Here is a 19,630-nt window from a genome sequence, read left to right on the forward strand (position 1 = left end):
TATGTAATTATGCGTTTTGGTGGAATGGATTCTGTTGCCTTTCCTTTAGACAGCACAGTTTTATAAAGACACAAAGATAATAATGCTCAGATAGCTGTGTTTTAGGCCAGTCTCCCCAAAATTCAAGTATTTTGTTTGATTTGGAATGACTAGCTGGAATGAAAATAGCTTGTTTTGTGAAATATGCTTACCAACTCCAAAACAGAGTTCTCCTTTATAATCATCAGCTCAGAATAGCGGTCAGCAGATTGTCTGTTAAGATGGCTGTGTACCCAGTGTCATCTGGTAGCCTTGGAAGCACTGGCCTGTTACATTTCATACTCTGGAAATAAGATTTCTGTGGCCAACCTCCTCCGCTCCCTCTCCAAGGCTGCCCCTTTCACCTGACCCCGTGCTGTGATGCCTCATAGGGCAGAGATGAGAACTGAGAGGTCTGCGAGCTGGCTGGCAGTGGTCCCCAGCAGCCAGCCAGGACTTGTGGAGACCTGGAGAAGCATGCTGCTACCTTGGGCATGTCTTTTTCTCACCTTGCACCTCTTACGGTCTCTCTTCTGTCCTGGAGGTGGGGAGGATTGCAGAGGAGCTGCTGTGCTAGGTTTGCAACCAACCAAGGCTCTCATCTGAGCAGAGGCTGAGGCACCTCAGGAACACGGCAGGACAGGGTGTGGTCAGTGACTCAGCCTAATAAATTCAAACCATGGTCAGTATATTTGAAATGCGGCCCACATGACTGTAAGCAGTAAGTTGCAGGAAAGAAGAGCTGTTTGTATTTGGGCTGATAGATACAGGTGATCAAAAGTCCTCTTAAGGTCTGAAGACCTTAAGGTCTGTAGAGGCTAGAAGTCACTTGTGAAAGGTCATCACCCCAAGTGAAAAATGTAAACAAATAGCTTGAAGTCACCCAAGGCTGCTGTTATCAACTAACAGCTTTTCAAGGATGCAAAAGAAGATATTTTACCTCAGTTTGGTATCCTATCTGATGAAGCACGAATTTGGCAACTGAAGATCTTTCTCTGAGTTACCAGATTATCTGAAAATTCACCTCTGGGTTTTTCAAATATCATCATGATTTGTAATCACTAGCTAAGTAGTCTGCTACCATAACTTTCAGACTGTTCTCATGCTATTGTTCCCTAATCCCAACATGCACTGTCAGGCTGGCACGTGCTCCTGCCGCTGCTTCCTGCCTGTGTGTAACAAGAAGCATGACAAGCAGAAAACACACAGTCCCGAGTCTGTGTGAAGTCCCTGAATACACAGGACTCCCTAATACTTTCCTGAATGCTGAGAGCTGCTGGCATACTCTCAGGTAGCAAATACCCTGAATTCCCTACTATAAATGAATTGCAGTGAAGTTGATCTCGGGCTGTAATTTTGTGAAGCTCCCTTCTTCTTCCTTCCACCTGTACTGCCCACATAGTAACAGTTACACCTTGCTCTTAAACAACTCCCTTTAGCAGTAGCTCTTGCTCCACTTTTGTATGCACTGAGGTGCATCTTGGTTACTCCGTGAGGTTGCCTTTGGCAGAACGGGTCAGTGCCACTTTCACTGCTCCCTTGGGACAAAGGAAGCCCAGGATTCCCATGTCTGATTTTTCATGACAGTTCTACAGTATAACAGCTGCTTGGGGAAAAAAATGATGGCAAGGCTGCAGCAGGCTTGTTGCAGTGCACACAGTCAGTCTTTTCTGCTAACATCTGGGTTTGGTAGAAGGCATGGACTTCCTGGCAGGGGGATGTAATGTCCAACACCCAGCTTTTCTAACCCTGGCTTGGCCAGGGCTCTGCGGGGTCTTAGCTTTGTTCAGTGCTCAGGCAAATGGGTTAGTGTCAGCTCCTGCTGCAACTCCCTTGGATGGATGCTGAAAAGGAAGGCTATGCTGCTGCCGTCGCTGAAGCAAGAGGAAGGAGAGGAACCAGCATCCCCCTCCCTCTCATTGCTCCCCCGTACTACTTGCCCTTGGTCATCAGGTCCTGTCTGAGAGCAAGCCCTGCTAGGAGCCCCTGAGGAACGGTCCAACAGCCACCACCAGCCAGAGGCCAACTCCATCCTGGACTCTCACTTCAGTGGCAGCTTTAAGAAAGAAAAGAGCTGGGGAATGTCTTTCTGTCAAGGGTAATTCCCAAGGGTGGCATTAACTGCTTTAGGCCCCCTTCATGCCATCAGAGATCCTCTAAGCTGGGTCCTCTCTGCTTTGCCAGGGCAAAGATGTACAGCTGTGATCACACATGCCAGCATGTCCCCCGAAGGCTGTATAAGAGTAGTGTCAGTGATTGATAGGACGTTCCAGGCCACTGTGCATTCAAAAAGCACTTGCTGGTGACATTTCTTTACAACCTCCTCCTCAGGGAGAAATTGGTGAGTTCTGAAGTGTTGCACTTTTTGTTTGGATGTGGGAGGCTGATAAACCAGAAGAGGGTCCACTTCCTTTTGCTAAACTAAGTAAGTAGGCTGGAAAAAATCAGTCCCTTTAATCGTACCAGGTATATACATTTTTAGTCTTATATGAATGTTAAATTGGAGTACAAAAAAAGTAAGTCTGCCAGTTATCACCTCATAGAGGCTGGGGGCCTTTGCCCATCTTGCTTTTTACCCTGTTAAGGACTTGTGAATAGGGGTTTAGAAATACAGAATGCTACAAAATGAGGAAGATAACATTCTGCAAGGGCCATGAAGGCTACATTTGCTGAATAACCTGTCTGAAAGGCACATCAGAAGGATTTTCTCTATAAAGCTAGTTCATGTGACTGATGGCATCATACGATCTGTGGCTGGTTGGTGTCTTGCCTCACTACCTAGTGGCTTGTTGTAAAAGCATGAAAGTTTTCTAAAACTCAGACAAGCACAGTTTCTTTTAAATGAGCTCCTCATTTTGTCTCCAGTAAAGTGACTCAGCCTGGCTTGTGTTATCCTTTTGAAAGTGATTTACTGACTTTTGCTGTTTGAGAAACTTGTTGAATTATTCATTCCCACCACCAGAATTCTCTATTTGCTTGCATAGGTTGGTATCTTTGTGGAGAAGGGCCACATGACTTACTCAGATGTACATGTGTCAATCTAGACAGAGAAAATACCCTGTGTGTGTTATGCCCATTACCTTTGGACAGACAAGTAAGGTCTCATTGCTTCCTCGTGACACCCCATCAGACGGACTGTGCCCACTCATGGTCTCAGCCTTTGACTGCATCCTCTTTGCAGGGGAGCTGTTAATTTGTGCTGTTTGAACAGCACCCTGAGCAGTAAGGCTCCTTCAGCGAACCCTTAGTGTTGCCACATAAAAAAACCTGATTCTATTCATCATCCCACCACATGAAAGTATGTCTCATGCTTCTGTGATTTCAGTGTTGGATACTGATGCCACTGTAAATGGTAGCCTGGAAGGAAAAAATAGAGGCATATGTCATAGGTCAGAAACCATGACAGTACTAGTCAGCATCTCTTCACAGCAGTGACCATTGCTGATTTCTGCCACAGGAAACTCTGGGCCTCCGTTCCCAAGGCTCTGTCCTAGTGAAATGACTCTCCCATGGACTGTTGACATGGTTGCCCCCCAAGAAGGGAGACTAGTAGTTAGTCCCTGCTGCTCCCCTCTGCAGATATGGAACAACCTTCTGCCTGTCTCAGCAAGCTGTAGGTGGTGTGCAGTGAGAAGGCAATATCCAGGTGTGAAGAAGAGGAGGAGGTATTTCCCCTCAAGTGCAGGAATTCCCTTATCCTCATCTGGTCCACTGGCTTCTGTGTTGCCACTTTCTGGTGAGTTTTGGTGACAAGTTACACAGCTGTTTTGGGTTGAATGGCATAATAATCATGTCCCATCTTCTCTGGGCTATTTCAGGCTCATGTCAGAATGTGGGAAGTGAAAGCAGAGGTACCACTTTGTATTTAGACCATGACCGCATTATTTTTTAATTGACTCTCTCCCCTCTGTAAACAGCCTGTACAGTAAGTGTGTAGCATTGCAACAGCAAGGCTAGGTTTGCAGGTGGGAGTAGGGCTGAGAGGTGTGCATGTGTAGACAGCTGGAACAAAAGGGCAGGAGGGCATTTTGTGTATTCCACACCAGATTAAAAGTGATGGCTTTTGGTCACAGGAAACCACAGATTTACTTTCACCTGGGAGTTGTCTAAAACCAGTTAAACTCCAGTCAGCACTGTACCTCTTGAACTGCAGACAGTGACAGCTCTGGAAGAACTGGGCTGCATGTATAAAATCTAGAGAACCACAGTGCTCTCCAGTAAATGGGTATCATAAGAGACGTAGAGATCCAGACTTCCAAGAGACCACTGGAATGACTTCCTTTGGCTTCATAAAGCTTTGTGTGAGACAGACGCTGAGTCATTTTGTGCTTCTTGGTTCTTCATCCACCAAATGAGAGCAGGAACCATTCCTTTCTTCCACTCTACCTCATTTGTCCCTTGCAACCTGTGAGTTCCTGGGGTCAATGGCAGCCTCTTGTTAGAAAGATCCAAGAGCAATGTAGAGCTCCTTTCGGGGCATTTTGGTACCACTGGAATGTGATCACGGTCCTGGCCTCCAACCTCCCTTTCTGCATTATGAGGGAGATGACCCCTCGCTGTGTCCCCCATTTGCTTCACAATACACAGGGGATTGAGGCCTCACCCATCTCTGAAGCATGGTGAGGTCCAGGGGGAAGAAAGTGCTCTAGGAGTGCACAGCAACTTGGGCCTTGACCTACCCTTTAGCCAGCAGCAAGCTGAAGAGACTCTATCTGTGAAAGTATTTTTGGCTCTAAGAGCAGAGCCCAGGTGACGGTGTAGCTGTGGCTCGATGGCCAAACTGTTTTCACTGACAAAGGCCCAACAGCACAGGACAGGGCGAGGTGCTGCCATGTCAGATGCTGTTACCAACCTTGCACAGTCTCAGTCAGAGTGAAGAGAGGAGAGAACTGCTGTGGAAAAGCTCTTATGACCTCTCTCAAACATTGCCATGACCTGCATTATGTATATCTAAGGAACAATCCTGCCACTGCAGCCCTGGCAGAAATTGTGTGGGTACAGAGAGACTTCAGACTAACAGCAGCCCTATATTCAGCACAGGTGAGATGGAAAAGTGGAAGGGAAAAGACCAGTTTTGTAGAGTCCCCCTGTAAGAGCTGTGCTGCCTCGTCCTGGGATGGGACTGTGCTGGTGCAGACACATGCAGCACTAAGTGGCTGCTCCAGCAGAAACCTATAATCTATGACTCCAAGGTTAGATCTGAAGGAAAGGTGGGAATTTAGATTTGCTAACCCTTGGTGATTGACATCCAAACCCAAACCTCCCTGGCTTCCCGGATTCCCTCTTGAGTGAGAAATCCCTGATCTTTTCAGATATGTGCTGAAGAGTGAGAAACACTTTGCCCATCCCATGATAGTTTCTGAGCCTTCAAAATTTTCAGAAGAAAATTCTGTTCAGATTAGACAAAACTCAGATCCCCTAATGTGTTTCCCAAGAAACTGGAAGGGGATATTAAAGAGTTGCACTCAAACAGTGGGAGAATCAGGCTTGGCAGATACTTAATGTCAGTCTTTTGCTTTGCTCATGAGCACGTGGTACAGTCTCTGTGATGCACATTTAGCTATTTATACACAGTAGAATAGCAATTACTGGCTCACATTTAGAGAAAAAACATCATAACTATCCTAGTGATCAGGAGATTCATCTGAGATGGAGCAGCTCTGGCTTAAAGCTAAATTGCTAGACCAGATAAGATTTTTGCTTGCTAGATTTTTGCCAGGGGTTTGCAGGTGGAACTTTTCACATTGAAAATCTGTCAAAATTAGTACATTTCTGTGAAAATAAATTGGCGTTTTGTGACAGGAAACCATCCTGCTGGACAATTGTTGATCTGATTTAATATCAGTGTATCTAATCATTCAGATGATAAGATTAGAATTTTTATTTTGGTAGATGTTTTTCCCTAGACATGGAACAAAGGTTGCACACCCTCATTCTTTTTTTTTTTTATCTCCACTGCAGCACAGGACTACTGATATTGGGCCACTTTCCTGTCATTTGTTGCAAACCAGTAAAATGAAAGTTAAATTCAGTGGGTGGATTTTTAATTGCAACATCATTCTCTGTGATGTCAGTTAATGGACGTTTGTTGTATTGAGTCTCTAAGAAAAACATCTCTATGAAATAGGGTAACTGCTTAACAGCCTCTCTTGTGTAACATATTCCAGGAAATCATGAGGGAAACAATAAGTCTAGTGAGGAATGAATTTCCAGGAAAAAATTCAGGCCAGACAGGACCAGAGGCAAGAGAAACTATCTGGAGGGGAAACAATCACACCAAACTGTGTAGTAGCTGCTTATCTCAATACACAAACAAAAATGTGTTAGAAAATCTCACATGGGTTGCAGCGAGATGTAGCCAAAAGATTTGCACCAGGAAACTTAAGAACACAATTCCCACTTCCCACTTACTTTTAACCCACCCTTTGTGCATTCATTTCAAATACAGAATGAGACAGGGATCTTATGGAAAAACATCTATGTAGTCGTATAATTAGAGACATTATCAGAATGCACCTAGACAAGGCAGCTAACATAGGTTTGCCCAGGTAACTATAAAGTGCCAGTTTGACTTGGCAATAAAGATCCCTTTCTTTTTTGAATGCGTTTTCCCAGGTCTTTACTAGAGGGAAAACAGAGATATCTTTATTCCTTAATTTTCTTGCAGGCACACATCCTTTAACTTCAGGTTCTGTTGTTTGCGTGACGGAGTTTGAAAGTTGGGGCTCCCAAGCCACTTGCAAGAACTGGCTATCTTTATGAATCTGAATGGAAGAAAAGTGGCAGCTCAGCTTAAGTCAAGTTCAGGGAGACAGCCATAACTGCATTCCCCCCCCTCCTCCCAAAGTCACAGACTTGTTTCTCATGCCTATTCTGTTTGTGATAAAATGCCCACAAACAGGAGAAAAAAAAGAAACAATGAGAATTAATAGAGAGATCCTACAGATATGGCTCTGGAGACCCTGTTCCTCCTTGTTCTGCTCATTCAGAGCAGGCGTGATGTATAGCTTTTTTCTCACAAACTTCAGGTGTCTCTACAGAAATCCTGCAGACCCTTTGCAGCCTGTCTTCTCTCTTCACAGCCTCTGCTGTGGCTTTGTATCTGTCTCCCAAAGAAAAAGCAAAAGGAGAAATATGTAAATCAAAACAGAAGGGGCAGCTGAGCAGCTGGAGGACAGATTCTTCTTGCTTGTCACTCTTCCTGCCCTACCTTTCACAGAGGGTCTCTGAACTCCATGCTACCACTGTCTTCAACTATGGGCCCTGCACTAGCAGGATAACACTTCGGTGACGAGAGCTGTTTCTTCCTCATTGACCTCTTTCTTCCATGTAGCTCATTTCTGCTTATCAGTATATGCAGCTTTCACTAGTATCTGCATTTCTTACTCCACCCAACTGTCAGGTCATGGTCTGAAAAGACAAAAATGAGAGAGAAAAAGAGAAAAACACCATATTTGCATAGATATAAAATAATTATTTTTCTTTGGTAATAATTATGTTTGTTTCCCTGAAGATGTCATCCAAATGCCCTTGCCACAAGCCATCCCACTATGCACAGGCTGCGGGGCTTGAACCCTTTAACATTGCAAGGGTAGAGTTAAAGGACAGCTCATGGTGCCTTGCACCAAGTGAGGCCTGCCATCTCAAAGATAAAGGTGAGTCTTTGCACCTGAAGAGTCAGCCAGCTCCTCACCCAGCATCTCTGTCAATGGTTGCCTCCTCATCTCATGGGCCCGGGGGCAATGTCTGCCACAGTACAGGTGGAAGATGTTCAACTGACTAAACCATCTGCCTCCTCCCTACTCTGCTGCAGCTGTTTTGACATCTGTCAGAAGTTCTCAGCACAGTGGCTGCTGCTGTTGCTGGATTGGTACTGATGGTAGCTTGGCCTTAAATATTCATTTAGTCATTGGTTGGACAGGCTGACACAGTGTTTCCAAGGCAACACAAGCTTGGGAAGGTCTTTGGCAGTGTTTGGTACTTTGTTTCTCCCCAAAAGCTGAACAGACTTCAACAAAATAAAGCAAAGGTGTTTCTGTCACTCCCTGGCTTTCCATCTGCTGAATAGCAAAGGCCCAGAGAAAGCCTGTGAGCATCTCACATGAGAGACTGTAAGATTCATATATAGCAAAAAGAGGGATCACTATCAACTCCTCCTTAAAACATCTTTAGCCCTCTCCTAAAGAGGTCTGCAGTCAGAGGGTACATTGAAGATTTGTTACTAGCTGCTTTTAAGTTGAAATGTATGCGCTCCCTGAGGTGTTCAGAGAAGTGTGAGCGCACACACCCTCTCCCGCAGGCCGTCTGGTTAACAGGTATCAGGTTAGCCAGTATTAATGGAGTGAGGCCCAGAGATGACTGGGAAGTCTGTAGTACAAATTAACTATGACATATACAAGTGCTGTTACACATAATGAACCGGTACAATTGGATGATCTCTTGGTTTCCTATATACTTCTGCTATTGTTGCATATTTTATAGGCAGATCCAAACACCTCCTGAATTCCCACCAGACTTAGCAGGACTCTAATCTTACCCTCTGCATTATAACACTACTTAGTAAAGAAAATACTACTTTGCGCATTTTCCTGGGGTCATGCCTGTCACTTTTACTGCACCAAGATTCTGGAGAAGAAATGGCTTCTGCCTGTGTACAGCATTATTAACATGCCAATGTCCTGTTAAAAGTTGATACAGCGTGGCACCGTGGCAGGGACACGACAAAGGATCTGTGATCCAGCAGCCAGTTACACTAAAAGAAACATCTCACTGCAGCCCCATGAGTTATTCTGATGCAGAGTTCATTCAGAGCAGAGTTCATCCACAGACACAGTGAAATCTTTCTAGTTATAAGATTTTGGTTGGTATTGGATCTTTAAATCATACTGATTTTTTCAGAGATGAATCATTGACTACAGCTTGATTCAAGCACCATTTGAGGCAACTCAGCTCTGAATCCTAGCTTTGAAGCTGTACTGTGCAATATTTCTGTGACAACTCAAATCGAAGCCTAGAAGCTGATCCCTGTCCCTTTTCTCTGTGTATCTCTTGCCATTCCAGGTGAGCATTCTGACATTACATCCATCCTCTCTAATTATCAGATGTTGTCCAGGTCCTGCTTTCACCATCTGTTTTCTGTAGAAATGATTTGAGGTATCCATCATGTAGACTCTCCTTTCAATTATACTGAAAATAAGAGCTAACAACCAGGAAGCACTGGTCAAGCACAGATTAGTGTTATCTCAGCCATGCTTGGTGCACAATGGTCATGAAGAAGAGCAAACTGAAAGACGTACAGCTCACCCTGCGAGAGCCTGCCTGCCCTCTTCCTGACTGTGATCCGGTCTCAAGTTTGCAAAGACAGTTACATTCCTAACTCCTATTTAAAATCAGGGTGGCTAGGTGCTTAAAAATATAGGTTCCTAAATGTCTTTGAGGATCTGATCCTTGACTCCACTTCCTCACCAGCGCGATACTGCCCACAGCTGCCAAAGCCAACTACAGTCCTCCGCCTATTGAAACGGCACACAAGTCACTGCAAAGGGGATAAAATCCCACAAGTGGGCAAATTCCGTTTCCATCCCCTTTTGTCTTATAAGGAACAGAGACTTAGGAGGTACCTTGACTGTATAAAGTGGAGCCCTCATGCATGCGTATCATTGTGAAAGAGTCTGCGGCTTCTAATGGAAATTCCCCATTTTGAAGACAGACATCTTGACTGAAAGTGGTAGAATATTTGAAGATAGAAGACTCCTTTATGAATGTCTTCTCATTAGAGCACAATCTTACACCAAAAGCTTGATTCTTTTTGCATTTTTGTTGTCACCCCTGTTTCAAATGAATTTTGAACACTATCTAAGACAAAATGGTTGCATTTTTTACCTAGGGTGCATGAAGAGCAAAGCTGTGGGAATCTGGCTCTTTTAAGTTATACCTACATGAATACAGAAACAGCAGCAGAAACCACTGTGAGGGAAGGCATTTTTGGCAGGAAAATTCATTCTGCAAAACTTCCAACTGTAGATAACTAACACACAGAGAAAAAGAGAACCTACCAAAATTCATTTTGAGGAACTAAAAATAAGATCGCTAAGCAATATTAAAGAAGATAAAAAAGAGAAGGAAGAAAAAAACCATGTCTGATTGTAATTTCCTTTTAGAGGATTAACTCTGTGTGAGAACTTAAGCAATTACTTTCAAGTTGATAGAATTTTCTTTCAATCGGTACTAAACAATTCATCATTTAGAAACTAAACTGGAAATTACTGGCATCTTTTTTCATTAAAATCTCTTTATCTACGTAGAATACCGGCCAAACACCAGCCAGAAATCTCTAAGGTAAGCTAAGTAAAAATCATCTCTTGGACCAGAGATAGGATATGGTTCCCATTATATGAGTTATTGGATTCTTCTCTCACTGTTAAAAACAAGTAATCTTTGGGGTATAAAATGGACCTTTGTGTCTTGGCCAGGTACCTCTGTGTATTGAAAATGGGAGAGGGGATTTTCAAACTCTGAAGTGACACAGAAGCCCAAATCCCATTGATTTTCATTTTATTATGATGAAAGTAGAGAAGGGATAGATGTATTATTTATTAGAATAAAGCAGCGATTTCTGTCTAGGGACCAACTGTGTTCAGTTCACGCTCCAGCTCAGTAGGCCATGAATGTTAAACAGAGCAGTCATGTATGCTCTTTGCTGAAAGTGATAAACTGAATCAAGTGCTCTGATACACTCTGAACAGCTGTCTCTGTGTTCATACAGAGTGTCACACTGTGCTGAAAGGGATCTCCTCTGAGTCATCATTAGGCTAGCGACTGAGAAGTTTAACTCTATACATCCATCTTTACAGCCACTATCCCAGCGTCTTTTTAGAAGATTAAATGTAAAGTTTGCAAAAATCAGCAGCTGCCTCTTACCTTCAGCACTTCTCATATGTTGAACATCCAAGAAGTGCTTGTATATTCTGATAGACCTCTGGGTATGGATTTGATAACAGAAGCACACCTTGGCACAGGCCTTGATGACAGATATAATGGGCTGTGCACAGGTAGCCAACTTCCAGGTCTCACCCCCTCTTTCCTCATCTCTGTAGCTCAAAACCTGAACATAGCTACTGAGTCTTTACCTGCAAATCTGAATGCCAGATATGGAACATGCTATTCTGGGAACAGTGGAACTAATAATGTCTTGTTTCCTATGGACTTGTGTCCTTTGTGCCCTGATCCATCTCTCTGCAAGGACCCTGATCTCCCCCATGATTTTATGCCATCTCTGTCACACACACAGCACTATATGCGACAGCTAGTCCAGAGCAACAGGCACAATGACTGAGTGGCCATGATGTACATGTTGATTAGCTATCCATGACTGTTTAATGACTTTTTCTCAGTGAAACAGGTCTTTTTTCTCTACCCAGCCACTATTTTTCAAAATGATTGTAGGAAATTCACTGCCTTGGGAAACAGTAGTTCACTTGCCTATTGTGACTGAAATTAATCAAGAGGCTAAAAATTATTAGGGAATGACAGAGGGGCAAAAAATCACCTGGAAAAACACTGCAGTCACATAAGCCTTGCTTGTGAGGCTAGAAGTACAAGCTTAAAAGCATACAAAGGACTAAATCCAGTTAAGCCTGGTAGAAGTTTTGTTTGGCTAAAGATAAAGGATTTGAAATAAGAGAGTAAAAATTAGAGGCCAAAGTATATGAAATTGAATGCCAGAAGTTTGACACCAGTATCTTAGAGGGGGTAGCTATGGTCTGAGGGTTACTGAGGAGCTGCCACTAAGGCATCCCAACCCCGTGCAGGACTGGACCCTTGTTGCTGAAGAGCTGCCTTAGGAGCTTGAACAGACAGTGAGGTAGCAACGACTGCAGTGCCCTGTGGACCTTCCCAAGCTAACTTTGAAGGAAGTAGCTCCAATGCTAGCAGCCAAAGAGCATGTAGAAAACCATATCCCACTATCCAACTTATTTTTAAAGCATTGTCTCTGCCGTGGTTGTGCAAGAGTCTTCATGTCAGATCCTTTGCCAAGGACCAGGCAAAGAGAAGGGAGTTCATGCTTAGAAACATTTTTATTACAGAATCCAGATAAAATGGTTAGTTCAGGTACCATACTGAATGGTCATTTCATTGCCATAAGTTGCATGCTTAAAATAAGCAAGCATTTCATCTGTCTAGAAGGTGACTGTCGCATTCTGATGTGATAAGTAGAACTTCAAAGACCTCAAGGGACACAGGTCTGAGGCTAACGCCCAGAAAGTAACATACTGCCCTCACAGATGATGCGTTTAATATGCCTCCATTTGTCAAGCATTTCTCAACAAAGTTAAAATACAGGTCTTCTCTGCACTCTGTGGCACATAAGAGACAGAAGAGGCAACAGCTCCTGAATTGTTCAGTGGGTTCTGCCACATGGACCACTTTTCACCTTAAGATATCAAAAAACCTTATGCAGCACAGTGACCTTTTATTTCCTGTGTGTAATCCATGAGTAAACTGAATCAGAAAGAAGGCGAGTTACCATTCAGATGCTGCATAGGAAATCAAAGAGTGAAACTGAGCATCTCCTGGTGTTGACCCACAAAACCCTGATACGTGGATACAATTACAATTTAGGATTAGTTTTAAAATGCTACGCCAGGAGAACTACTGAATTCTGTATGCTTGATGAGTAATCCTGTTTAATTTTTATAGTAACTACTTTTTCCATGATGTTCGGTAGGATTTTTCCTTTAAGGTCAATACAGAAATAGTATCTGCATTGTTTATTCATGTCAGTCTCACAGTTATGACAGGTTTACATTGCAGCACACTCTAATCCAACGAAAACTCTGGGAATGTGTGGTTCTGGAAGTAAACAGGACTGTTGCAGGGAGAAGCTGGAACCTGGGGAGGAGGGACAACTCTCAGGACATAAGGCAGGCCTCTGGAACACTTCTTCTAGCACATCTGGCTCTCTCAAAATAGCACAGACAGGAGTCAGTTACACTGATATGTTGCATTTCTGTGCCTCAATTTAACAAACATATTAGCTGAGTATAGTTTTGGAGATCACTAACCTAGTGCTATAATAATTCCAGGCCATTACGGTTAAAAAAGATACATTTTCAACCACACGCTTTTTATGATTTTGCCCATTACACTTTGGGGATACACGTTTAACACAGTAAACATGTGCTTTGCATTGTTACCTACTAAATGGAAGTAAGTCCACCTTATAAATGTAACAGCATCTTAGGTTTGACATATCTTATACAAAAATGAATATTCATTTTTATCCTCTGAATACTAAGTTCAGTTAAATTACACAAGGGCAGGATCAGTTCGTGCTGTTGCACAAGCAATATTAAGATTCTCTGTAGCAATATGGTCTTTGGTTTGCAGAGGTATTGCAGCAGTTGCTAGACTCTGCATCTTCTGGCATAGCATATTTATAAGACTGCTTTTTTGTATGGTTCCTAAAGGTAAGAGGATTCTATCTCTGAAAAGACCCTTCCCGAGTTACTTCTGGAGCACCTACCTTATTTCAATAAGTAACCATCTAATTGATTAATACATCTAGTAAAAGTCAGACTATTTCTTCTCAATTTGTCTTCACATCCAAGATTAGCACTTCTTTTCAGACTTGAAGAAGAGTTTCACACCTGTGTCAGTTGACCTAGTAAGAGATATCCTCCCCTTGCAAACTTTCTTTCTGATACTAAATAAGGCAGTTCATGACTGAAAGACCACACACAGAAATCATTTTCAGCATGAAAAATCCCAAAGAAACTTATTCATCTGACAAATAAGAGAGAAGGTAAAGCTCAAACAAACCTTTAAAAGGAAGTGAGAAGGGAGAAAAGAACTTCTGTTTTGCTTACAAATCTCAGCTACCACTTACTGAGCAGGGAAAGGGACAAGGTGGCATGCAGCTATCTTTTCCACACATTCCTTATTACCATCTCTGTGCAGCGACTGCAGATCTGAAACCAAAGGCAGGGTTCAGAATAGCCACACATGAGTGCAATAAGCAATTACAGCCATAATAGCACCTGCTCTGTGAGGCAGCCACAATAAGAAAAAACACCTTTGCAGCAATGCAAGCCTGAGCAGAAACCCCGGGACACCAAGCTGAGCCCTCTCAAGCAATGAGCTGATATAGCTAAGCTTAATTTCAAAAGCATCTTTTTGCCCCCCGCTGCTCTCACTGGAAGGCAATCCCAGAGCCTGCTTGCTCTGGAAGTCAGGAATTCCCCTCTTATTCCTGGCCTGAAAGAGTCATCATGCTTCCCCCAATATGGAGACTAGGAAGCCAGATCTCCTAGCACACCGCGGAGCAGCCCTTGCTGTCCCCACCAGTCTGAGCTGGTGCCCGGGGCTGGCTTACACAGCCCTATGATCGCTACAGCAGAGGGCACGTCCGCCCTCCGTGTGCCCCCTCGGTGAAGTAGCAGCAGCCCCATTTGCCCAGAGCCCTCTTGGTGCCCTGCGGTAGGAGTCAGAATCCGTCCCACAAGAAGCGTTTGCTTTGTAAAATCCACATAAGGTAGTCCCGCTCTAATATGGGGTAGCAACACAAATGTGGAGTGTTTATAAAAACAGTAACACTGCAGCTGTTGCTAGTAGTAACAATATGGCAATCACCAGCTAATATGGAGATGTTTGTTTCTAATTTATCATCTTGATTTTGATGGTTGGCCAAAACTTTGCAAGAACATTTTATTTTCCTCCCTGTGTGGATGTGCATACACAAGGACAGAGCGCATGACAGCAAATAACTCTCCCAAAGTGCAGGGCCAAAAACGCTCGAGGAGGGGTTCAACTCCACTCAGCAGAGTTACCCTTGCAAAGCTTTGCCTTGCCTGACATTGCATTTGTCTAGAGGATGGAGTCCAGGTGTAGGGTCGTAAATGTTTCTATTCATGGTTAATTTAGTGGTGATAAGGATTTGATTACAGGCAGTTCTGATTGTTACCCAGGAAGCAGGTACAACACAGGAATCAGTGGGGCACATTCCCCTGATTCACCTAATCCTGCATTAGAGAGAGCTTCACCGAGCTCTTGTAGTAGTATCTGACTGCCCCTGAAGTAGATAAAAAGGCTACACCACTCGCTCCTCATCAGGGAACTCTGGTGAAAGAAGAGGGTGAAAGGAGCTGGAGATGGTGGGGGCTGACAACCCCTCACACCAGACTTTATTTTCTAGTTTGTATTTGATCTGTGTGACATATACACAATGAAACTCAAATTATGCAGAAGGCAAGTTTTCTTATGGTCTTATTCCAGACCGGTTTCTAGGCCATTGGCTATTTGCAGATGTCAGAGTGAGATGATTTATGCCTGGAAATTACATGCAAGTCGGAATTTGATGTGAAATCCAGGTTATCTTTGGTTTCCATGGGTTCTCATTTTGAGATTTGTGATTAATTGGATACTGAAATTCAAAGCAAAACACAAGATGCAGTGGCAAGAGAGAGACAAGCCTACATCCACCAAAATCTAAAAGGAAACATTTGTATTAATCCTGAAAGGCAAAACCAAGATTCACATTTCTCCAGTTTCAATAAGTAATATAATCTGTCCTGGAAAGCAAATGAACTTGGCAGAAAAATTTCATCTCAGTTTCTGATTCCTGAATGGACAATGCATAGAAGCAAAATGAATTAGAAACCTGTTGGTATATCAAAAAAGGGAGTAGCATCTCACTTACTGCTTTTGATCCTTTTAAAATACCTTTGATCAGAAATTTTGAGAAGAATAGCATTAAGAATTAATTACAAGCATTCTCAATTATTTTGTTGTTTATCATAACCCAGCAAACAAATTCCCAGGGTCCTTTGTGCTGGCCATCTTGGATTCTAAGGAATGAGTTATTCTCAGACACTCTGAGATACAAAAGCAACCTGAATTCAGGCACAACTGAACACCAGCACAGACCCTTTACGAAAGCCAGGCCCTCAACATCTAAAAAAAGATCCCATTGGAACTAGTCGGCTGATGGATAGTAAAAACCTTAGAGCTGCCGACTTAGTCTGGGCTGGGGGCACCCATGAAAGAGTTAACAAACCATATCACAAATGAAATGCAAACAGAAAGGGAGTCATAAGAAGGGCACAGAAGACACCTTGGGCTGTATTTACAATATTGTTTTTGATTTGTAACTTCTTCCTGTGCAATAGTAACCCAGTGTGCAGAAGTGGGTGCACCTGCATTGCAGTCTGACCATGATATCTGATTAAGGATACAAATCAACAGAGCAGAGCTGGGAAAAACTGAAAGTGGGTTTTATTTTCCAAAAGCGTGATTAGCAAAAGCCCAGGTCCCACATGGCTAAAATTGTAGAAGTTCAGCACCAGCTGGGTTAATGGATCCAGTTCTGAACTGTTTCAGAGAGCAAGTAGGGACTGGTCTGATTAAAGCTCAGACTGCCCCCTTTTCTGTGACTAAGCCCTGCATTGCTGATGACTCTACAACACTTTTTAGAGAGTGGTAGAAAATTAGAGCTAAATTCAGAAGATGTGTAGAAGTGTGACCTGTCCTCAGCAACCCATCTGACCGCTCTGTTCTTCAACTCTGTGGACAGATCATGCAGAGCTTTCTCTTCCAAAAAAACCCCCCAATAACTCAGTCTTCTCTGACTTTGGCATAATTGCTTTCTTTATTTTGGTAAATGTTTCTGTTGTCCACTGGGAGACAGCAATTGTGTCAGTGAAGACAAAATTGGAATACAATCAGTATCTCACATGAAGAGGCACTGATGCAGAATTTGGCTTTTTCTGCTAGATTATATATGGGCTTGAAAGAGTCACTCCTCCAGATGCATCCTGTTGTATGCTTGTCACAGCTAAACCTCTGCAGCTTTCTTTCTAGTAAGACAGCAGAACAAAGGCAGGTTTCAGGATTCATTCAGGCACTCCCTCATTTCTAAGAGCCATAGCATCAAGCATTTGTGAAAGTAGTGTTGAAATAAACAAAAGTGAGCCATAGCTGGGATTTTCCCATTAGTGGTTTGATAGGGAGAGAACAAAAACAGACACTTTCCAGCCACAGCAGACTACTCACATTTCTTCTCTTTTGTTTACTACTTCTCCTCCCAGCTGATGCTGCCTCTTAGTTGTTATGGTCTGGGGTCCTTCACTGAGCTACAGTGTAAGAGAGTTGCAGGAAAGGGACAACGCTTAGCAAACAGCTAAAAAGAGGGGGAAATTATCATTTGGTCTGTGTTGGCAGCAAGCCCTCTGTCCTGGGACTTCTAAAACTGGCTGGACAAAGTGCCTGGGTGTGGACCACAAAAGCAGCCATCTCCTGGAAGGGAAAAGGGGCTGCCTCGGACTGGGAGGAAGCAAAGGCATCAATCTGAGTCTTGGCTTCCGCAAGGAAAATGCTTCACAATTTGAGTAGCGAACACAAGGAGAGGTATGGATTTTCCTGAGGTCAGCTGTTATGCGGGAACCCTGGGGCTCCTGCTTTCCCTCCAGGGAATGCAAAACCATGTGCCTTCAATGGAAGTGAGGGAAGAAACTTGATTTACAGGAGGTGAAAAGCTCATACACAGGCTAAACCCACAAAGCCCTTTTAAGTCCACCCCTTCTCCCATGCCCATTTGCGTAAATGTGCCCATGTCTCCAAAGGACAGCACACTCACTTAGTCAGGGATAGCTTGGGAGAAAAACACCACCCACAGACAGTTCCAGGCATTCACAAGCTGTCTGCCATGGACTCTGCTCATGCTAAGGCAACTGGTGTGGTACAAAAAATACGTTGCTGTGGTGTATCATGGTATAGATTTGTATCAGACTGGGGAGCAGACCATAGCAAAGGCTCTGAGTTTTTGAAGTGTATCTGGTTGGTAGAGAGGGAATTGATCTCTTCAGCGAAAATACAAGCAGACTTTCATTTGTAAACATCCCACGTGACAGGACATTTTAATGTGGAGATTGACTTAGGGGGCTACATCTGTGTTACCCTTTGCACATTGGTAGAGAAAGCTGTGAAACTTCTCTGGCTGATAGGTGTGAGGGCAGCTCACTTTGTGCTGTCCATCCTGTCTTCATCCACCTGGCACTGCCTGAGAGCTGACCCCCACAGTGGGTTTTCTGATCTCAGGACCATGCATGAAGTTCTGTGGTGCCTGACAGGAGCCAGGGCATGGTAACTTACTGCTGTCTTTTCATAAATAGTCAAGCTTCATTGTATGTGGCCATACAGTTACCTACTTCATGGAGCCATTACTGTTTAGGACGCCTGCTATTCAGATGAGGCATGTTTGTCTGCAATGAAATAAGCTATTTTAAAATCATTTCAGCATGAATTAAGTGTTTGTGATACAAACCTTATGAAAGCTATAAAAAATAAATGATACAGTGAGGGTAAAAAAAAGAGCAATTTTTTTCCATGTATGCAGGCAGGCCTATGCATGTACCTTTCTCATACAATGGCCACAATATCTCAAAAACCATTAATAGATGGGAACTAATTAGATAGAGGTAGAGCAATGAGTGCCAGCTGACAAACTAGCGATGTGCTGTCAATGCACCACTCATTACAATACCTTTTCCTCCTGGGAAATTCAAAGTGTTATGCTCCAGGCACAGCTATGTGTCCTGTTTGTAATCTAAGCTTCTGGCCCAGCTAAACACCACCCATTAAACTCCCATTTTCTTCACGAAACTCGCACATTTGCCGGATCAAACACTGTGTCTTAAGCATGAAACAGATTGAGATCAGCAATATGTCTGCATACAGTGCTGCAGGATAGGGCAGATCAGATCATGCCAGTTTATTCTATTACTATTACTTTTAAGAACTGAATTATATAGGTCCCCTAAGTGTCCTAGATGTTTAACGGACATAGGTTTAAATACACATTTAACAGACATAATAAAAAATACATGCTCCCTGTCACAGAATATCTGCTGGGACTATCAACAGGGGTGCTGCAGCTACCAGGGAACCTCAGAAGAAATTCTTAGATAATGCAATGCAGTGTGGCAATATTTCTATATGAATGTAAATCAGTCCATGAAATTTATTAGGGAAATGACATATGTGCTTTAAAACCTCATAGGACTGTTAATTAAAAAAAAAATCAATTACAGCAAAAAAGATCAGTGTTAAATGCACAGGGCTGTACAGTTATTGATTTAAATTCCTGGAAGTTTCATCTGTAAACAAGTCTATATAGAAGCATAGAACTTACAGGCCTCAAAAAAACCTGAAAGGTTATCTAAACCATGTCCCAACACAAAAGCAGATCAGCTCTCCTTTTACCCTTCTGAACCCATCTCTGTCCAACCAAAAGGGAATTTTCTACCTTGGATTTCTGCCAAACAGAACTGAGCTAAGACCATGTGTCCATATCATATGATAAGCTGGGGCCAATACTACATAGGCCAGATTTGATATGGTTAAGCAAAGAACGGCTTTCAGGATGAATTCAGCAGCAGATGTAACCATGATCTGCATTTGCAAAGAGCTGTGCTGTGACACAGCCTCTTCCCTTGCACACATAAAACAGAGCATCTATTAGGAGTACTAGCAGAGAGACTGTAGTTCCACAAGCCTCCTTTCCTACTAAATCCACTCCTGACATATTCCTGACCCTTTGATTCACAGCCTTAGCCCC

This window comes from Apteryx mantelli, chromosome 3 (assembly GCF_036417845.1).
Source record: "Apteryx mantelli isolate bAptMan1 chromosome 3, bAptMan1.hap1, whole genome shotgun sequence".
In the NCBI taxonomy this organism is placed as follows: Eukaryota; Metazoa; Chordata; class Aves; order Apterygiformes; family Apterygidae; genus Apteryx; species Apteryx mantelli.